The sequence below is a fragment of the Ovis aries genome, chromosome 16 (assembly GCF_016772045.2).
Source record: "Ovis aries strain OAR_USU_Benz2616 breed Rambouillet chromosome 16, ARS-UI_Ramb_v3.0, whole genome shotgun sequence".
Taxonomy (NCBI): Eukaryota; Metazoa; Chordata; class Mammalia; order Artiodactyla; family Bovidae; genus Ovis; species Ovis aries.
In genome coordinates, this window is record NC_056069.1 from 25,510,455 (window position 1) to 25,533,556 (window position 23,102).

General features: G+C 38.7%; 1 long non-coding RNA gene across 2 annotated transcripts in view; it reads left to right on the top strand.

Moving 5' to 3' along the window:
* LOC121816807 (uncharacterized) overlaps positions 1-23,102 on the top strand; it is a 163,208-nt gene that overhangs the window by 60,451 nt on the left and 79,655 nt on the right. For both annotated transcript variants that reach the window (XR_006056518.2, XR_006056517.2), the window contains one exon: positions 3,127-3,212. This is a non-coding gene — a long non-coding RNA (uncharacterized LOC121816807). The remainder of the gene's footprint in view (positions 1-3,126; positions 3,213-23,102) is intronic.

Sequence of the window (23,102 nt, forward strand, 5' to 3'; positions counted from 1 at the left end):
GCTGTCAGTGTGTCTTTGTGGGAAATCTCTGCCTCACAAACATGGAGGAGTGAGACTGATGGAAAAATAAGGCCTCTCTATAGACTTCCTTGGTCGTCAGGAAGGAGTAGGGATGGTTTTGTGTTCCTGAAAAGTCACATGACATTCTTGGGCACTTCTGGGTAAAAGAAAAAGTGGGGCTGTGTGGAGATGATTCATAGAGTCATCTTCACCAAACTAGAGTCACACATCACCAGCTCATAAGGATTTGCCCATTTGGCCTCACATCTGCCTGGACACCTTTTCCCCTCTCAGAATGGATGAAAACATGCAAATGGTACTCCTTCAGTGTTCCTAAGTGGAGTAAATGATGCTATGAAACAGCATATGGATATAAGCATTTTCTTATCCAGTGAGGAGCACCAGAGATATTGTCTTCATTTAACATCGTGGTATAAACATGTGCTGGTAGAATTTTTTTCGAAGCCAAATACCCTGAAGTATTTTAGTTATCCATCTCCACTTCCTGGCTCCTGGACAGTGTTGACCTCTGGGTTACTTTGACTGTTTATGTTCACCTGGTTATGTTTTTGCAGTAGCTTTCGTTATAGTTGGGCCACATTGCCTGTCTAGTGATAGAAATTATGTTCTTATTGGTAGTAACATAAGTTATGACCTTCAGTTCATTTCAGTCACTCAGTCGTGTCCGACTCTCTGTGACCCCATGAATTGCAGCAAGCCAGGCCTCCCTGTCCATCACCAAATCCTGGAGTTCACTCAAACTCATGTCCATCGAGTCGATGATGCCATCCAGCCATCTCATCCCCTGTCGTCCCCTTCTCTTCTTGCCCCCAATCCCTCCCAGCATCAGAGTCTTTTCCAGTGAGTCAACTCTTCGCATGAGGTGGCCAAAGTCCTGGAGTTTCAGCTTTAGCATCATTCCTTCCAAAGAACACCCAGGGCTGATCTCCTTTAGAATGGACTGGATGGATCTCCTTGCATTCCAAGGGACTCTCAAGAGTCTTCTCCAATACCACAGTTCAAAAGCATCAATTCTTCGGTGCTCAGCCTTCTTCACAGTCCAACTCTCACATCCATACATGACCACTGGAAAAACCAGCTTGACTAGACGGACCTTTGTTGACAAAGTAATGTCTCTGCTTTTCAACATGCTATCTAGGTTGGTCATAACTTTTCTTCCAAGGAGTAAGCGTCTTTTAATTTCATGGCTGCAGTCACCATCTGCAGTGATCTTGGAGCCCAGAAAAATAAAGTCTGACACTGTTTCCACTATTTCCCATCTATTTCCCATGAAGTGATGGGAACAGATGCCCTGATTTTCGTTTTCTGAATGTTGAGCTTTAAGCCAACTTTTTCACTCTCCACTTTCACTTTCATCAGGAGGCTTTTAGCTCCTCTTCACTTTCTGCCATAAGGGTGGTGTCATCTGCATATCTGAGGTTATTGATATTTCTCCCAGCAATCTTGATTCCAGCTTGTGCTTCTTCCAGCCCAGCGTTTCTCATGATGTACTCTGCATAGAAGTTAAATAAGCAGGGTGACAATATACAGCCTTGATGCACTCCTTTTCCTATTTGGAACCAGTCTGTTGTTCCATGTCCAGTTCTAACTGTTGCTTCCTGACCTGCATATAGGTTTCTTTATGTCCTTAGGACCAGCAAAATCCACTCCTTTCCCCACCCCCCACCCCCAACACACTTCTTCCTCCAGGAGAGAAAGGAATTATTGTTTGTTTGCATTTAACAACCAATGCTTGTTCACATATACTTAGGTTTATAAATTTGTTCATTGTTACTACCTGCTCCTTCCTCCTTGGTTCAGTTCCTTTCTTAGAGAAAGGCATCCATTAGGAGAGTAGCACTGAGAGAAAGACATATACATTACATAGATACATTTATATATCTGTGTGTAAAATAGATAGCTAGTGGAAGCTGCTGTATAGCACAGGGATCTCAGCTCAGGGTTCTGTGATGCCCTGAAGGAGTGGGATAGGAGGTGGTGTGAGGGAGACTCAAGAGGGAAGGATATATGCTTACATATGGCTGATTCATTGTGTTGCACTGCAGAAACTAACACAATGTTGTAAAGCAATTACTCTCCAAAAATAAAATTTAAAACACACATACAACACACACACACACACACACACACAAAGAAAGGTCTCTACTAGTGGTTCTTTTGGAAAACATTTCTCAAACTTTGCTTCAAAGTATTTTCATTTCACTTCAGTCTTGAGCGATAAGTATAGAATTTTTAGAATAAATGTTGTTTCATCAGCATTTTGAAGATATTATTACACTGTCTCCTGGCTTCTAGTTTTTCATTATGAGCACATCCGTATCCGTGGTCTGTGGAATGCATGCGTGTGTGTATAGAAATTCACGCCTGGGTTGTAGAAAATTTGCCGTAACAGGAGCTCTGGGTTTCAAGACTCCTTTTAACAACAGTTTCTCATGGAAGTTTTCCCCTAGAGCCTCAAGGAGATTTATTGCTATTTCTCTAGGTTACTGGGCAGACCTCTTCTGGTCTCTCCCGGAGAAGGCAGTCTTTTCAGGGTCGAAGGGTTTCAGTTCTAGACCTGTGCCACCTGCAAGTTCACGGTCCCAGGTATTCCCATGTGGGTGATAACAAACACCTCCTCCCTTCCAGCACCCATCCCAGCCATGACCATCAACTCTGGCTAAGCTCCTCTTTCATTTCTGGCTCAGAATTTACTTTTCTCCTTTTCAGTCAAGTATGTAGTTGGGGGTGTGTGTGGGTGTGTGGGTGTGGGTGGGTGTGTGTGTGTGTGTGGGTATGTGTGTGTGTGGCCTAATTGTGTGTCTGCAGCTGAAGAGGAATTTCTATTATCTCAGTCCATACATTGTGGAAACTAGAATTTCCACAGTTGAGTTTGTAAGAGTCTTACCTCTTCCTCATACCTATTTTTCAAACTATTCCTGAAATCCCCAAATAACTATGAAATATTTCTAGGTTATTCAAAGGGGAAATTAATAAGTCACTAATATTGAGTGAGTGGTATGCACTAGGCCTTAGTCTAAGCATTATGCATAGTACATGTAAAAAAATTCTACCAGAGAACTAAAAATTCTGTTAATTCATACTGTTATTATTCTTGTTTTTCAGAGGAAGATGGTGAGTCAGTGGGAGGACAAACAACTTTTCCAGGATCACACAGCTACTCAGTGATGGTGGCTGGGATTCAAATCCAGGTCTGTCTGATGCCAGAGCTTTTTTTGTTTTTGAATCTAATTTAATTTTTAAATTTTTGGCTGTGCTGGGTCTTCGTTGCTGTGCAGGCTTTCTCTAGGTGGAGAGGGTTGGCCTACTCTTTCCAGTTGCAGAGCCTGGGCTTCTCGTTGCAGCGGTTTCTCTCGATGTGGAGCACAGGCTCTGGGATGCATGGACTTCAGCAGCTGCAGCCCGTGGGCTCAGTAGTTGTGGCTCCTGGCTCTAGAGTGCAGGCTTCATAGTTGTGTTGTATGGGCTTAGTTGCTCTGCAATCTGTGGGATCTTCCCTGATCAGGGATCAAACCTATGTCTCCTGCATTGGCAGGCAGATTCTTTACCACTGCGCCACGAGGGATGCTCTGATGCCAGAGCTTGTGATCCTCACCACGCAGCTCCGTTGCTCTACCTATGATCCTATGTCCTCTATGATCATTGCTCCACTCTCTGATCTCCACAGAGGAGAGTCTTAGTATGCTTTTGTGTTTGTTTTTTTTCTCATTGAAAAGAATGACAGGGACTTCCCTGGCGGTCCAGTTTGACGCTGTGCTTCCACTGCGGGGGGTATGGGTTTGATTGCTGGTTGGAAAACTGAGATCCCACATGCCATATGGCATGGCCAAACACTAGGAAAAAAAAAAAAAGAGAAAATTAGACATGGTCTTTAAGGTACTTTCCAACTCAGACTCCAGCACTCTGTACTGTAGTTTATTATTCATCTTCTTGCTTACTTAAAAGCTTTCCCCCTTGTCCTTAGTGTGATCACTTTGTTTTTCAATTTTTTTGCTTCTTGGATTGTAAACTTATGAGGTGCTGGGATGACAGGGAAAAGCTGGAAAGCCCTGAATTCATGAGAACATATCTGTGGCCGAGCAACCCTGCAAGCCTAATGACGAGATACATAAGGACTTCGGCTTCAGTTCCACTTCATTCAACCCACATCCACCCATAAAGTTCTAGGCACAGCTGGATACTGTTTATGGGTGAGGTTGAAGATGAAGATGAGAATGGAAGAAACTTCAAGCACTTATCCAAGCACTTGTCCCCAGAAAGTGTTTAGGCATAACAGAGAAGACAGCTTGGAAAGCCTTGGGAAACACTAGGTTTATGAGGAAATAATTTTGAAATTATTTTTCTGTGTATTAATCATCATACCACCTATCCACTAGACACTAAGCTCTTTTTTTAATTGAAGTATAGTTGATTTATAATGCTGTGCCAATCTCTGCTGTACAGCAAAGTGACTCAGTTATACACATACATTCTTTTTTATATTCTTTTCCATTATGATTTATCAAAGAATATTGAATATAGTTCCTTGTGTATATTAATACATTAGGCCCTGATGGGACTGATGTTCTTCTAGGAAGAGAAAAAGACACCAATAGTTCATGCACAGAGAAAAGGTTGTATGAGGACATAGTGAGAAAAACCTCTGTTGTTTATTCATTCTAAATGTAATAGTTTGAATCTCCAACTGTGGTGTTGGAGAAGACTCTTGAGAGTCCCTTGGTTGGATCAAGGAGATCCAACCAGTCCATCCTAAAGGAGATCAGTCCTGGCTGTTCATTGGAGGGACTGATGTTGAAGCTGAAACTCCGATACTTTGGCCACCTGATGTGAGCTGACTCATTTGAAAAGACCCTGATGCTGGGAAAGATTGTGGGCAGGAGGAGAAGGGGACGACAGAGGATGAGATGGTTGGATGGCATCACCGACTCAATGGACATGGGTTTGGGTGGACTCTGGGAGTTGGTGATGGACAGGGAGGCCTGGCGTGCTGAGGTTCATGGGGTTACAAAGAGTCGGACATGACTGAGCAACAGAACTGACTGACTGACTAACCCCAAACTCCCAATCCATCCCTCTCTCTCCCCATTCTCCATGACCAGCACAAGTCTGTTCTCTATGTCTGCTTCTGTTTTGTAGATAGGTTGATTTGTGCCAAGCTCTCCTTTTATTCAGTTGGCTCCTAATTTTGGCTGTTTATAAGGTATGTTTTGAGGAACTAAATGAAGCATGTGTAGCTGTCTACTTTGTGAGATTCAGTCTAAACTGACAGTGTGCACGGACCGTAGAAAACAAGATTTTCTGTGTATAGCAGCTGGTAGTGATAACATGCAGCAAATAAAATATTACAAAAATATTACTGTGGCTTTGAGAGAGAATAAACACTACTTATTCTTTCCAATACCATAGATATTGTCCTCTCCTATTACTAAGGAACATTTTCTTTCCTTTTCCCTGGAAAATGGACATAATTTTTGTCCTTTGGTTTAAGCCTAAGACATTACAATTGAGATCAAGTTTCAGTTTCATAGAAACATAGCAGGCAGGTCTTCAAGCATTTAATAATCTCAAATCTAGATACACTTGTTATTGTAGCTCTGTTGTGAACCGAATTGTGTTCCCTTCCCCCAAATTCACATGTTGACCCCTAATTCTCAATGTGACTGCAGTTATAAATAGGGCCTTTAAGGAGGTAATTAAGAATAAAGTGAAGTCGCTCAGCCATGTCCGACTCTTTGCGACCCCATGGACTGTATCCTACCAGGCTCCTCAGTCCATGGGACTTTCCAGGCAAGAATACTGGAGTGGGTTGCTATTTCCTTCTCCCGGGGATCTTCCCCACCCAGGGATTGAACCCGGGTCTCCTGCATCGTAAGCAGACGCTTTACTGTCTAAGCCACCAGGGAAGTCCTAATTAAGAATAAAATGAGGTCATAAGGGTGGGCCCTGATGGGACTGATGTTCTTCTAAGAAGAGAAAAAGACACCAATAGTTCATGCACAGAGAAAAGGTCGTGTGAGGACGTAGTGAGAAGGTAGCTATCTGCAAGCCAAGGAGAGAGATCTCACCAGAAATAATTCCACAAGCACCTTGATGTTAGAATTCCAGTATTCAGAACTGACAGATAATACATTTCTATCATGCCACCCAGTCTGTGGTGTTTTGTTGTAGCATCCCTAGCTGACTAATACAACCACCTTTTCTTTTTTCTGAAAATATTTTATCAGTTAATGTGAAAAGTGTGAAAATGTTAGTTGCTCAGTCATGTCTGACTCTTTGCCACCCCATGGCTCCTCTGGCCGTGGAATTCTCCAGGCAAGAATACTGGAGTGGGTAGCCATTCCCTCTTCCAGGGAATCTTCCCACAATGTTTTATCTCAGTAATCAAAGTACAATTCAAGCAAATAAACACCAGAAAGGAACTGCCTTACTAATCATCCTGAACTCTCCATATACACTGTGAGCAGATTTACTTTTGAGGTGGAATGTATCCACATGCTAGCCAGATATGTTTAAAAGCATTTCAATTATTTCTCTATTTTGAAAATCACACAGAAAACCTTCTTCACTGAGCAATAATTATTCTAAAGGGTTGAAACAATAAATTTAAGCAATTTTCAACATTTGTTGACATTAAAATCATTAAGTCACTGAGAACCATTTAACACATTTAAAATTTTATAACAACAGGTGGGTGTTCTTTTCTTCGTGTAGGGACTGGGTGCAGGGTACCAGTGAGGACAGCTGCTTTCTAGTGCATATATTTGAATAGCAACGATTTGAGCAAGAATCTGACGACTTCTAACCTGTCCTTGGTCATGGACATTAGACCTAACATATGTACAGACTTTTGTATTTCCCCTCTCAAATCAGAGGTGTATAGATTCTGTCCATTCAGCTTACCACTAAGGAACATTTTTCACCACAGAACAACACTTGCCTATTCTTCAGAATGATGAGTCATACCCACTCCCCACCCCAGGCAATGTGAATTGCTTCTCATGGAGTATAGCCAGGAAAATAAAATCTCTAGTCTCTTTATCCTGAGATCAGAATGCGACTTGGTGCTGGTTCTTTTTGTCACTAGAATTGAGTACATGCCAACAGCTCATATTAATAATCGTGTTATTAATAACACACCTCCCACTCTGTGAGAGGAGGTGTATATCCATGTGTTAGTCGCTCAGTCAGGTCTTACTCTTTGCAATCCCACAGACTGTAGCCCGCCAGGCTCCTCTGTCCATGGAATTCTCCAAGCAAGCATACTGGCGTGGCCTGCCATTACCTTCTCCAGAGGATCTTCCCAACCCAGGGACTGAACCCTGATCTACATTGCAGGCAGATTCTTTACCATTTGAGCTACAGGGAAGTCCTGTACTTCTGTGTGGAAACACCACATTTTCATGAAGGAGGGAATGTTTTCCGTTTTGTGAAGAATAGAAAGATTCCATCTTAATTAGAAATTGTCTTCAGCTTGGGTTTGCCTTTTCCCATCAGCTCTCTGTGCCCTGTGGCAGGAAATCTTGCCCCTGCATACCTTCATTTACACTTTACCTCCTCACCCATCTGGTTGTGCCTTGGTTTCTCCTTGAGGCTGGCTTTCAGTAACTCTGTCATAGTTCTCTGTATTGTTTCTGAGACATCTACAAGATGCTTCTGGATCAAGAATTCACAAGACCAATGGATATAATCCAAGGGCTGATGTGTCTGTATGCAGCTCAGGAAGCAACAGTTAGAACTGGACATGGAACAACAGACTGGTTCCAAATAAGAAAAGGAGTACATCAAGGCTGTATATTGTCACCCTGCTTATTTAACTTATATGCAAAGTACATCATGAGAAATGCTGGGCTGGAAGAAGCACAAACTGGAATCAAGATTGCTGGGAGAAATATCAATAACCTCAGATATGCAGATGACACCACCCTTATGGCAGAAAGTGAAGAACTAAAGAGCCTCTTGATGAAAGTGAAAGAGGAGAGTAAAAAAGTTGGCTTGAAGCTCAACATTCAGAAAACTAAGATCATGGCATCTGGTCCCATTGCTTCATGGCAAATAGATGGGGAAACAGTGGTTGACTTTATTTTACTGGGCTCTAAAATCACTGCAGATGGTGATTGCAGCCATGAAATTAAAAGACATTTACTCCTTGGAAGGAAAGTTATGACCAACCTAGACAGCATATTAAAAAGCAAAGAGATTACTTTGCAAACAAAGGTCCATCTCATCAAGGCTATGGTTTTTCCAGTAGTCACATATGGATGTGAGAGTTGGACCACAAAGAAAGCTGAGTGCAGAAGAACTGATGCTTTTGAACTGTGGTGTTGGAGAAGACTCCTGAGAGTCCCTTGGACTGCAAGGAGATCCAACCAGTCCATCCTAAAGGAGATCAGTCCTGGGTGTTCACTGGAAGGACTGATGTTGAAGCTGAAACTCCAATACTTTGGCCACCTCATGTGAAGAGTTGACTCATTTGAAAAGACCCCCCAAAAAAATAAAATAAAATAAAATAAAAAGTGAAAAGACCCTGATGCTGGGAAAGATTGAAGGCAGGAGAAGGGGATGATGGAGGATGAGGTGGTTGGATACATCACCAACTCAATGGGCATGAGTTTGAGTAAACTCCGGGAGTTGGTGATGGACAGGGGCGCCTGGCATCCTGCAGTCCGTGGGGTTGTGAAGAGTTGGACATGACTGAGCAACTGAACTGAATGGTCTATGAGGCCTGAGTCGACTAGAAAAAGAGGGGCATTTCTGACCTTTTAAAGAGTTTCTACTCTCCAGGGCACTGAGTAGTCAGTCCATTAACATGATCTACCTCTTGTGAATTGTAATTCACAATGCAACCAGCACCAACTTTACTTGGCTTTGTAACCCACCACATATGGTGGCAGTGGGGGTGCTTATGTTGAACATAAGCACCAGTCCTATGCAATAAGTGGAAGCTAGACTTTTCTATCAATATTCATGAATAATGAAGCAGATACGTGGTATGCCTTGAAAAATGTTTTAAAAATCCAATTACCTAAACTCCTAAACTTGCCATTCCACTTACCTCCTTAGTGCCTGAAACTCCACTGTGAGTTGTTAGTTTACAAAACAGACTGGACTGTTGGAAGCCAGCCTAGGGTTGGGTGTTTAAAGTTGTCAAGATTGATCACAAAGTGGCTGAACAGTTGTGTTCAAGTTTATTTTGATTTGGTTGTTCACATTTTGGTGGGTGGGGTTGGAGTAAGTTTAGCTTGGGGAGAAAGTAGATAGGTAGGTAAGTGGTAAAGAGGAAGGAAAAGTTGGCAGAAAACGAAAATGTATCCCCAGGACTAGATTATGATCTTTCAGAGGCTTAAGGACTGGAAATAAAAGTAAAACCAACATTTGGCCCTAAAACACAAACATCTGTATACAGAAATGTTAAATTCTATGTATTACTATGTATATTTCTATGTATTTTATATAAAATTAGTATTTCTATATATCCTGATTGCAACATTCTGGAGAAGCTCATTAGAGCTTACCTCATTTTGCCTGGTCCTCCCTGGCTCATGCCCTGTGTGGGACTGGGTCTGCTGGTTGACATTCTTGAAGGGCAGTGTGTCTGCTGATGTCAAGGGCCACAGAGTACAGCTGCGCAGGCTGTACACGGCACAACCACAGCCACACAGAGGCTATGATGAGAGTGGCTGCCTGTGGGGCTTTGCCACTTGGCCCCTCTGGGAAGCAGGCCCCGACGGAGAATGACTGTGTTAAACAAAGCTTGGCCAGAGGACTCTGCCTGGAATCACTTGTTAAAATGCAAATTCATACAGTATGAGACAGGGTAGAGGGATCAGAGTTAATTCTTGAGCATACTGGCAAAACATGCTAACTACCTTTAGGTGAAGTTACTATTTACTGGTTCCCTCCTGCCCCTAAAGAGAGCTGCAAATGAGAGAGTCCTAGGCTTCCACTCTGGAGGTCAGGTCTGGCATGGCCTGCCCCCGTATCTGGTCAACCCACCACAGCCATTGGATGTTTTGCCCCAGATCAGGGAAGCATGGAGCCCTTGACAAAGCTGTGTTAGCAGGAGCTTGGAGAACAGTTTCCTGATCTCGGCCTCTGTTTCCTGTTCTGCCACTAACTAGCTAGTTAAATGCTTGAATTTCTTTCTGGACAAGTTTTCTTGTGTGTTTGATGAGGGTATAAGTCAGAATATATCTTCCAGGCCTTGTCTTAACCATCTCTTTTTCATAAGTTATGAGGGTGAAAAAAACACATTCTATGGGGTCCACAATTCAGAAACTCCTGGGGCCAAATGGGTTTTAAATTCATTGTTGCTGTTTTGAAATGTAATAGAAAGAAAGAAAGAGAAGTCACTCAGTTGTGTCCGACTCTTTGCGACCCCATGGGCTGTAGCCTACCAGGCTCCTCTGTCTATGGGATTTTCCAGGCGAGAGTACTGGAATGGGTTGCCATTTCCTTCCCCAGGGGATCTTCCCAACCCAGGGATCAAGCCGGGTCTTCTGCATTGTAGGCAGATGCTTTACCGTCTGAGCCACTAGGGAAGTCCTTGAAATGTAATAGGATGCATATATAATACATCACATAGTGCCTTCAGCAGGGTCTGGGGCAGTACTCTGAAATGTGACACATTCATTATTCTTGAAGCAAAATGTGTGAATAGTTTACAAAACACCTTCGATCTTAGAGGAGGTACAGAAGAGGACTCCAGAGGCCAAGTGGGTGCTGGTGAAGCACTTCATCAGGGCGCATGGTGCGTTGTGGTGAAGAAGGCATTGAGGCTTAAATTCACAAGCCTGGCCCTGAGCTGGTTACCTCTGAATTTGGGCAAATTAACCTCTTCATGCCTTACTTCCCTTACCTGTAAATCATCGAGTGGTCGCAAGAATGAAATAATTTGTTACATTTTAGGCATCTAGAACAATGTTTGACACATCTTACTCAACAGACGTCAGTTTTCATTGTCCTTGGATGGTGTGAACTTCCCTGTTTTGCTTGCTTCTTTCAGTGTGGGGGTGGAGCTGGTGAGAAGAGGTATAGAGAATGAAAGGTTAGGATTGGCAGAGGGTACTGGCCAGACTGTTTTCACCCTAGAGCTTGTGCCCCAGTCCTGATCCTGGCATAATATTCCATCTCTCCTCCCTCCACTCTATCTCTGTGCTTGAATCTCTCTATATAAAGAACTAGGAATGTCATTCTACCTGCTGATAAAATTGTGTAAATAAAAGCAGATTGAGTTTTTCAGAAAATGAATTCTTCTCATTTTCTGGAATGGTAAATTTATTTTTGTCACTAACTTCAGCCTGTATGGGTTACCAAGAAAGGTTAAGCAAAGCAGGGACGTGGGAGGACCTCTCTTTGTACTTACAGTATTGGGTTGGCCAGAAAGTTCATTCAGGATTTTCTGTAAGACGGTATGTGTTAGTGGAAGAGTCTGGAGCCCCTCCTCCTCCTGTGGGTCTTGGTTCTTCACAAAAAAGAATCTGAGGTCTTACCCGTTGCAAGAGAATTTGCTGAAGATGAAAGAACAGACAGAACACCTCAAAGGAGGTGGGTCAAACCAAGGAAAGCAGTGGCCCCAGAGGGCTGGGGTGAAGAATTTTTCAGGCAAGTTTTTTTTTGCATAATCCAGGGTATCCTTGGTTGACAGACTGACAGCTGCAGGTTATATAACAAGAGACTGCTGCCCTAGTCTTTCCCATAATTCAGTCTGTTATAATTAGTTGTATGAATCTGCCTGCAATGTGGGAGACTCAGGTTCAATCCCTGGTTGGGAAGATCCCCCTGGAGAAGGGAATGGCAACCCACTCCAGTATTATTGCCTGGAGAATCCCTGGACAGAGGGGTCTGGTGGGCTACAGTCCTTGGGGTCACAAAGAGCCAGAAATGAATGAGCAACGAACACGCACACACACATTCATAGAATACTTATGAACATTTATTGAGCCCAATGGCTGCCAGAGGTTATCTAAGGACAAAACAGCATGAGGTGTGCACTTGTGCTGGAGTGGAGAAAGTCCCTCCAGTGGGCCAGTGGGGATTTTTCCAGTCCCTTGACCATTTTGTAGTATGACAGGAGCGTGTTTTGTGTTGGTAAATAGCTTGGCGGGAGTAGATGGCTATTGGACTTTCAGCCAGACTTTGAGTAACCTCTGGTTGCTCAGGGCTAACTGCTGCCTAATAGTACGGAAAAATCCAAATGAACTTTTTGGCCAACCCAATATGTGTCTGTTGCCAGTGAATCCAGATTCAACGATTCCAGAATGAAACAAAAGCACTTAGTTTCTATGAACTCACTCATCTTCCCTACAGCCCAGGAAATTCTGCTTATGATATTGAACGACTGTTGGCCAGAAGTTTGCCCTCCTCCTGATCCTAAACCAGGCTGTGAGACAGTGTGCTCATGGAAGCACATCACTGCTTCTGGAATTGAAACTCTAAAGCCGGATAACTCCGCTCTAAGCCAGAACTTCAAGTGGAAGAGACAAGCTAAAACTATGAGTGGCACAGAAATGTTAGACAATTTTTCAGTCTCATTGAGATGGTGTTTCTTGTCACTTTGATACTTTTGTGATGAAGTCCTTGTTTATTTTTTTGTCCCCTACAAAGTGCAATTCTCAAGTTAAATTGTAACCACCACAGTGTCAGATGTTTACAATATAGTCAAAAGCTTTGCTCCTATCACCGAGGTCCCAGTTAACATTTGCTGACATCTTTCAAATTTATCATGAAAAGTACTGTTCATGAATGGCTACATTCTATCAGGGGAATGAAAACTGCTACAGGAAGGGGAGACTGAAATGATGGTTTTCTTTTCTTTCTAATAGTAAATTCCAAAGAATTCGCTTACCTTGTCACCACTGCCAGACATGACAAGACTTCTAAAATAGAAAACATTTCTTTCTGTGATTTCAGATCAACCATTTTTAACCCTCCTTCACTGACTAACTTAATTAGATTTTCCTTAAAAAGAATTGCTCTGGGCTAAATATTTGTACATGAGCTTCCCTGGTGGCTCAGGGAATATTTGTGTGCCAATTTTCAGCTGTGAGCATATTTTCACTGTGAAATTATTAACCTCTGAGAAAACTACTAGAATCTTAAACTAAATCTTAAAACTAAAGAATCTTAATTACACTGACGCTACCAGGAAATGCCATAAATAGTCTTTGATCCTGCTTTCTATTTGTCACTTTGTTGGTTTTGCTTTATATTTATTTTAACCAAGATCATTAATTCAGAGCCTTCTGAACACTCACAAAAAACCACAGTCACAACATAGGTAAAGAATCTTTCATGCAGTGATACTAAAATGCTCTATAAATAAATTACCAAACTTTGAAGTTCCTCAGTTTATCCATCACTGAGAGATATTTCCTAATAAAGTGGGAAATCATCAATTACCATTGTTTTAGGATGCTTGGGTGGGGTAGTGATTTTAAGAAAATAGTAACTCTGATTTTGAACATCATTCTTTGCTCTTTTTTTTTTTTTTAATGGCCACAGCTGGGCAAAGCTGCTAGTGAAATTCCTCTAAACGATTGCATGCCTTTGGGAAAGCCAGTTAGCTTAGATTTCTATTGCAAGTGTTTTCTAGTTCTAACAGGCACCCATGGGGCTACGGTACTCTTTCATACCATTTCACCTCTATGATTGGGCTGTATAGGTTCTGAAGAAGAAAATCTGTGCAATCCTGCTTGTACTAGGCGTTTCCTTTTTTTTGTAAAAGTCTTATGATGGTACCACCGTGATGTATTCTTGCTAAAAATGTTGAATTTGAACATTACCAAATCTTAAGGTCAAATCTTAATTTCTAAGAAATATTAAAACCCGAGGAAGGTTTTTTAATGGTTTATAATACATATAACCTAAATTTTATGCTCATTACCTTTTATCCTGCTTCCCATTTAAATATAGAGCAAGTCCTCTTATAACTTGTGGTTCTTGAAACAAATGGTCCATAGACCCCTGGGTTTCCTTGAAATTATTGTTTGGCAAAGTGTTAAAAGAGATTTCCCAAATAGTGAAGCATATTCAGATGTCACAATTAGCAATTAAAAAAAAAAAACACTTATTGTACCATTTATAAATAAAATAAGATTATATATTTTCCATTTTTAAAGTAAGCATGTATTCTTAAAATTATGAAAAAATAAAATAGAAAAATTCTAATCTGCTAGATTAACTGTCAAAAACCTAATGAAGACACAATGATAAACAATGATAAAAGAAAATTGTGATGTCAATTTGTACGGCAACTTTTTTTTCAAGAAAAGATAGAATGATTGGCAAAAGGATGTTTAATTATGCATCAAATAATATCAGTTTAGTTATGGTTTTTATTTTTTTTAACTTTTATTCAGTTTATATAAAGTTCACTGACTCCTCCTACCTCTTTCCCCCCACCTCTTGCAATAACTAATTTCTTTTCTGTATCTTTGGATTTTGTTTTTGTTTTTAGCTTCCATATATAAGAGATATCATACAGTATTTGTTTTTGTCTGTCTGGCTTATTTTATTTGGCATAACACTCTTGAGACCCAACCATGTTGTCAATGGCAAGATTTCTTTCTTTTTGATGACCGAGTAGTATTTCTGTGTGTGTGTGTGTGTGTGATAATTTCTTTATCTATTTGTCCATTGATAGACATTTAGGGTGTTTTCATATTTTGGCTATTGTAAATAATGTTACAGTGAACATAGGGATACATCTTTTCTAATTAGGGTTTTCATTTTCATTTGATAAATACTCAGAATTGTTGGGTCATAGGATAGTTCTTTTTTTTTCTTTTTTTAAAATTTATTGTAGTTGCTTTACAATCTCAGCTAAATCTCATTTAGCTTCAGATGCATAGCACAGTGATCCAGGTTTACATGCATAATCTTTTTCAGGTTCTTTTCTATTATAGGTTATTACAAGATACTAACCCCTGGAGAAGGAAATGGCAACCCACTCCAGTATTCTTGCCTGGAAAATTCCATGGGCAGAGGAGCCTGGTGGGCTACAGTCCATGGGGTTGCAAAGAGTTGGACATGACTGAGCACACACACACACAAGATCCTGAATATAGTTCCCTGTACTATTCACTAGGTCCTTGTTGGGTAATTTTTATATATAGTGGAATGTATCTGTTAATCCCAAATTCCCAAATTATTCCCTCCCCTTCCCCTTTGCTAACCAAAATTTTGTTTTCTATGCCTGTGAGTTTGTTTCTGTTTTGTAAGTTCATTTGTATCATTTTTTTAAGATTTCACATATAAGTGATGTCATATAATATTTGTTTTTCCATCTGTTTCTGTTGCCTTCAGTTTCTTTCATCAGCATCTTATAGTTTTCAGAGTATAGGTCTTTTGCCTCCTTAGGTAGGTTTATTCCTGTGTATCTTATTCTTTTTGATGAGACAGCGAATGGAATTGTTTTGTTAATTTCTCTTTCTGTTAGTGTTTAGAAATACAACAGACTTCTGTATATTAATTTTGTATACTATGACTTTACCAAATTCATTGATGATCTCTAGCAGTTTCCTGATAATGTCTTCAGGATATACAGCATCATGTCATCTGCAAACAGTGACAGATTTACTTTTCTCTTTATAATTTGGATTCCTTTTGTTTTTCTTCTCTGATTGCCATGGCTAGGACTTTTAAAACTATGCTGAATGAATATGATGAAGATGGACATCCTTGTCTTATTCCTCTTTCAACTTTTCACCATTGAGTATGATGTTAGCTATGGGTTTTTCATATATGACCTTTATTATGTTGAGGTAGGTTCCCTCTATGCCTGCTTTCAGGAGACTTTTTATCATGAATGGATGTTCAATTTCATCAAAAGTTTTTTCTGCATCTATTGAGATGATCATATGGTTTTTATTCTTCAATTTGTTAATGTGGTATATCACATTGACTTGTGGATACTGAAAATTCCTTGCATCCTTGGGATAAATTCCACTTGATCATGATGTACAATCCTTTTATTGTTGGATTCAGTTTCGTGGTACTTTGTTAAGGACTTTTGCATCTATGTACATCAGTGATACTGACCTGTAATTTTCTTTTTTTGTGACATCTTTGTCTGGTTTTGGCATCAAGGTGATGGTGACTTCATAGAATAAAGTTCTGAAGTGTTCTTTCCTCTGTAGTTTTTTGGAATAGTTTCAGAAGGATAGGTGTTAGCTCTTCTCCAAATGTTTGGTAGAATTCACCTGTGAAGCCTGGACTTTAGTTTTGGGAGAATTTTAAATTACTGATTCAATTTCAGTACTAGTAATTGGCCTGTTCATTTTTTCTATTTCTTCCTCATTCAGTCTTTGTAGATTGTACCTTTCTAAGAATTTGTCTGTTTCTTCTAGGCTCTTTGTTCATTTTATGAGTGTATAGTTGCTCATGGTAGTCTCTTATGATACTTTGTATATCTGTGGTGTTGGTTGTAACTTTTTTTTTTCTGATTTTATTGATTTCAGGCCTTCCCCACTTTTTCTGGATTAGTCTAGCTAAAGGTTTATCAGTTTTGTTTATCCTTTTAATTTCTTTCATCAGCATCTTACAGTTTTAGGAGTATAGGTCCTTTGCCAGCTTTTAGTTTTGTTGATTTTTTTCTATTGCTTTTTAAAATTTTTTCAATAATTTTAAACTTACTGAAAGCTGGAAGGATAACATTAATACAGACTATATCCATGCATTCATTATATAAATTCAACTTATTAACATTTTATCCCAGTTGGTTTACTACTTCCTCCTTCTCCCTATACATGCACATACCCCCAGACACACAGACCAACCCACCCACACACACATTATGTATATGTAAGGGATGGTGAGAGAGGAAGAGCGAGATTGACTGATTGTTTCTGAACTTTCATTCCTAAATAGTTCAATCTGTACCCACAATAAATAGGAATGTTCTCTTTCTCTACCATAGAACTATATATCAACATTATTAAATTTAATCTTAATGAAAATATTTTACATAATCTATTTAATGTCTTTACTCTGATTTTATCAAATTGATATTTGATAACACTTTATAACATTTTCCACATTTTCTAACTCCTTAAGATAGAAAGGTTATGAATTTGAGATCTTTCTAATTTGTAATGTAGACACTTATAGCTATAAATTTCCCCTTGTGTTAGCTGCATCCCATACATTTGGCACATTGTATTTTTATTTTTATTCAGTTTCAAATACATTCTAATTCCTCTTGTCATTTCTATTTTGATCCACAGCTAATTTAAATGTAGTGAAACCCGTGAAACCCGCTCAGTTGTGTCTGACTCTTTGCGACCCCAAGGACTATACAGTCCATGGAATTCTCCAGGCCAAATACTGGAATGGGTAGCCTTTCCCTTTCTCCAGGGGATCTTCCCAACCCAGGGATCGAACCTAGGTCTCCCGCATTGCAGGCAGATTCTTTTACCAGCTGAGCCACAAGGGAAATCCAAGAATATTGGAGTGGATAGCCTATCCCTTCTGCAGCAGATCTTCCTGGCCCAGGTATTGAACTGGGGTCTCCTGAATTGCAACTGAAGTATCAGGGAAACCCATAATTAAAATATGTGTTGTTTAATTTCCACACATATGTAGGTTTCTCAATTTTTCTTGTGTTGTTGATTTGTAATTTAATTTCACTGTGATCAAAGAACATTCTTGATATGGTTTCAGTTCTTTTAAATTGAGTCTTATTTTATGGACTAACATATGGTCTATCATGGAAAATGTCCCATCTTCACTTGAGAATAATTTGCATTCTGTTGTTGGTAAAGTGTGGCACAGATGTATGTTAGCTCTGATAGGTTAATAGTGCTGTTCAGGTCTTTCTAATTTTCCGTCTAGTTGTTTCACCCATTAGCCAGATTGAAGTATTAAAGTCTCCATCTATTGTTGCTTAATTATCTAGTTTTCCCTTTGATTCTGTCAGCTTTTGCTTTGTGTATTTTACAGCTTTGTTGTCAGACAAGTAATATATATTTGTTGTTATATCTTCCCAACGAAGTGACCCTTTATAAGATGTTTTTGTTTTTCTCTGGTAATAGTTTCCATCTTAAAGTCTAGTTTGTTTAATAGTAGGATAGCCAATCCAGTTCACTTACACTTATTGTTTACTTGATATTTCTTTTTTTCATTTCTTTGCTTTCAAACTCATGTATTTTTAAATCTGTGGTGTGTCTCTTATAACATTATCTAGTTGGATCTGTTTTTTATTCAGTCTGATAATCTCTGCCTTTTCTTTGGAGTATTTAACTCATTCACATTTAATGCTATTATTGATATAGTTGAATTTATGTATACTGCTTTGCTATTTGCTTTTGGTAGTTTCATTGTTCTATTCCTCTACTGCTTTCTTTTATATCATGTGGTTATTTTCCAGGGTAGAATTTTAAGTCATTTATTCACTTAAAAAAGATATTCTGATTCATTTTCTTAGTGGTTGCTCTACAGCTCTGCAATATACTTTATTTACAATATACTTATTTATCATTCTTGTACTCTTCATTTCTTTGCATAGATCGAAGTAACTGACCAGTGTCATTACCTTGTGCCAACGTAACTTCATTCTCTGCCCCTTCCTTTGTGATATTTTGTCATATATATTATATAATCTTTAATGACAAAAATACAATTTTATAACTTACAATTTTGTCTTGATATTTAAGATCAGTTAGGAGAAAAAGGAGGAAAACACCTAATTATGCTGCTTTTTGTAGTTACTTTTAAAATTAACTTTAATGGTGCTCTTTGTTACTTTGTATAGGTTTGAACCACTATCTGGTATCACTTCCTTTCAGCCTGGAGAACTATCTTTAATATTTCTTCCTCTTTTTCTTTTTTTGAGGCAAAAAATATTTGTCAACTTCAGAGTTGAGTTTGGTTTTGTATTTTCAGTTTTATTGAGATTTAACTGACATATAGCACTATATAACTTTGGGCTTCCTAGTGGCTCAGTGGTAAAAAAAAAAATTTTCCTGCAGCACAGGAGATGTGGGTTCAATCCCTGGTTGGGAAGATCCCCCGGAGGAGGAAATGGCAAAAGTGAAGTCACTCAATCATGTCTGACTCTTTGCAACCCCATGGTCCTCCATCCATGGGATTTTTCCAGGCAAGAATCCTGAAGTGAGTTGCCATTTCCTTCTCCAAGGGATCTTCCCAACCCAAGGATCAAACCCATGTCTCCCATATTACAAGCAGACACTTTACCATCTGAGCCACCAGGGAAGCCCCTTACCACTCCAGTATTCTTGCTGAGATAATCCCATAAACAGAGGAACCTGGTGGGCTACTGTCCGCGGGGTCACAAAAAGTCAGACATGACTCGAGGAACTCAGCACGAGCACTATATAACTTTAAAGTGTCTAGCATAACAATTTGACTTACATATATTGTGAAATGATTACAACGATAAGTTTAGCTAACATCCATCATCTCATATGGATACAAAAAAAGGAAAACACATTTTTTTTCCTTATGAGGACTCAGGATTAACTGTCAACAATTTACATGTGTGTCATGCAACAGTGTCAAATTAACTATGATCAAAATGATATATTTTACATCCGTAGTACTTATTTATCTTATAACTGGAAGTTTGTACCTTTTGACAACTTTCGGCAATTCCCTCAATACTCCCTGCCCTGCTTCTGGTAACCAGAAGTCTAATTTTTTTTCCTTTGAGTTTCTTTTTGTTTGTTTTTTAAAGATTCCACATGTAAGAGAGCTCATAAAGTATATTGTCTTTCTCTGTCTGACCGATTTCACTTAGCACAACCCCCTCAAGGTTATTTCTTGTCACAAATGGCAGGATTCCCCCCTTTTTATGGCTGAATAATATTCCATTGTGTATATATCACACAAATTCTTTATCCATTCATCCATCTATAGGTACTTAAGTTGTTTCCATGTCTTGACTATTATAAATAGTGCTGATATGAACATAGAGTGCATGTATTTTTTTGAATTAGAATTTTCTGGATATATGCTCAGGAGTGGGATTACAGGATCATATGGAAACTCTATTTTGGTTTATTGAGGAACCTCCATGCTATTTTTTCATAGTGACTGTGCCAATTTACAATCCCACTAACAGTGCACAAGTGTTTGCTTTTCTCCACATCCTTGACAGAATTTATCTCTGATGCTAACCATTCCAACAAGCATAAGTTGTTACCTCATTGTGGTTTTGATCTTCATTTCCCTCATGACTAGTGATATTAGGCATCTTTTTATATACTTGTCAACCATTCATATGTCTTTGTCTATATGAAAATGCTTATTCAGGGCCTTTTTTCATTTTAAAATTGGATTATTAGGGGCAGGTTGTTTGCTTTGTTGCTATTGAGTTGTATGAGTTCTTTGTATACTTTGGATATTAACCTTTCAGACATATAGTTTGCAAATATTTTTCCCCATTCTTTAAGTTGACTTTTTATTTTTATGATCATTTCTTCTGCTCTGCAGAAGCTTTTTAGCTTGATATAGTCCTGCTTACTTATTTTAGATATTCTTGCTTGCAATTTGGTATCCTATGCAAAAATTTGTTGCCAAGAGCTTTTCCTTTATGTTTTCTTCTATAAGTGTTATGGCTCATGGTTTTGTAAGAAGTGTAAGATAGGTACATTATTTTATTTTTTTACATGTGAATATCCAATTTTCCCAGCACCATTTATTGAAGAGACTGTCTTTTCTCCATTGAGTATGCTTGGCTCCCTTGTCAAAAATTGGTTGGCCATATATAACTGAGTTTATTTCTGGGCTTTAAATTCTGTTCCGTTGGTTTGTCTGTTTTTATGCCAGTACCATAGTGTTTTGATTACTCAAGTTTTACAGTATAGCCAGAGTGAAATCAGGAAGAGTGATGCCTCCCTTTCTGTTTTCTTTCTCAAGATTGCTTTGACTATTGAGGATCTTCTGTGATTCTATATAAATTTTAGAATTGTTTTTCTACATCTGTAAAAAATATGATTGGAATCTTGACAGAAATTTTATTGAATCTATAGATGGCTTTTGGTTGTATTGATTAACATTTTCACAATATTAATCTTTCAGTTCATAAACACAGGATGTCTTTCCATTTATTTTCCTCTTCTTCAATTTATTTCATCAATATCTTGTAGTGTTCAGTGTACAGATCTTTCGTCTGCAAGTATTTTGTTGTTTTCGATGCTATTGCAGAAGCGATTATTTTACTTCTTTTTTGGGTAGTTTGTTGTTAGTGTATAGAAATGCTACAATTTTTTCATGTTAATTTTATATCCTGTAACTTTACTAAATTCATCTGTTATACCTAACAATCTTTGATGGTATCTTTAGGGTTTTATATTTATATATATATATATATATATATACATACACACATATACATATATTATATGTATATATTCACATCCTCTGGAAAGAGAAATATTACTATTTCCCTTTCAATTCGGATGTCTTTTATTTCTGTTTCTTGCTGGTTGCTCTAGCTAGGACTTCCAGTATTATGTTGAATAGATGGCATGAGAGAGGGCACCCTTTACTTATTCCTGATGTTAGAGGAAATTGCCTTCACTTTTCACCACTGAGTATGATATTAGGTGTGGGCTTGTCACATATGGCCCTTATTTATGTTTAAGTATTCTTCTTATTTGTAATTTGGTGAAAGTTGATTTTTTTTAAAAATCATAAATGAATGTTATACTTTGTCAAATGCTTTTTCTGTATCTATTGAAGTGACCATATGATTTTTTTTTCTTTCATTGTATCAAGATGATGTATCACATTGATTGATTTGTATATATTGAACTATCCATGCATCCCAGGGACGAATTCTGTTTGATCATGGTGAATGACCCTTTTCAGGAGTTGCTGAATTTGGTTTGCTAAAATTTTAATTGAGATTCTTAAATTTTCACACCTACATTTGCCAGAGATATCGGCCTGTAGTTTTTCTGGTAGTTTCTTTATCTGGCTTTTGGTGTCATGGTAATGCTGGCCTCATAAAATCAGTTTGGGAGTGTTCCCTCCTCTTAGGCATTTTGGAAGAGTTTGAGAAGTATTGGCTTTAATTCTTCTCTAATCTTTTGTAAAATTCACCAATAGAGTCTTTTGATCCTAGGCTTCTTTCCTTGGAAGATTTTTGATTACTGATTCAATCCCCTTACTAACAATTGGTCTATCCAGATTTTCTGTTTCTTCCTGATTCAGTTTCAGTAGAGTGGATATTTCTAAGGATTTTTCCAGTTCTTCTGGGTTGTCTAGTTTGTTGACATACGTGCCTCTTTTGTATATCACAGATGCCGCTTTTGTATATCTGCAGTATCAGTTGTAATGCCTCCTTTTTCATTTATAATTTTGCTGACTTGCATCCTCTCTTTTCCCCTTGATTAGCCTAGCTCACAGTTTGTCAATTTTATCTCTTCAAGGAACCGACTCTTAGTCTTGTTAGTATTTTCTATTGTTTCTCCTGTTCTCTGTTTCATTTATTTCTGTCCTAAAATTTATTATCTCTTCTGCTAATCTTGGGTTCAGTCTGTTCTAGTTCCTAAGCCAGAGTTAGGTTGTTTATTTGAGATCTTCCTTGTTTCTTAATGGAGGCATTTATTGCTATGGACTTCCCTCTTACAACTGTTTTTGCTGCATCCCCAAAGTTTTGGTATGTTGTATTTCTACTTTCATTTGTCTCAAGATACTTTATTATTCCCCCTTTGATTTTTAAAAAAATTTATCGTTTGTTCAGGAGAATCTTAATTTCCACAGATTCTTAATGTTCCCATTTTCCTTCTGTTAATGATATCTTGTTTCATATCATTATGGTCTGAGAGCATACTTGGTATGATTTCAGTCTCCTTGAATTTACGAAGACACATTTTGTGGCTTAACATACAGTCTGTCTTAGAAAATGTACCTTTTCTAAGAGAAATTGAGAATGTGTGTTCTGCTATTGTTGGATGGAATATTCTGTATATATCCTTTAGATCTGTGCAATCTTTAGTGTTTATATTTGCTGTTTCCTAACTGATTGCATATCTACTTGAATAATCTATTCATTCTTGAGAGTGGGATATTAAGGTCCCCAACTATTAGTATTATTGCTTATTTCTTCTTTTAGCTAT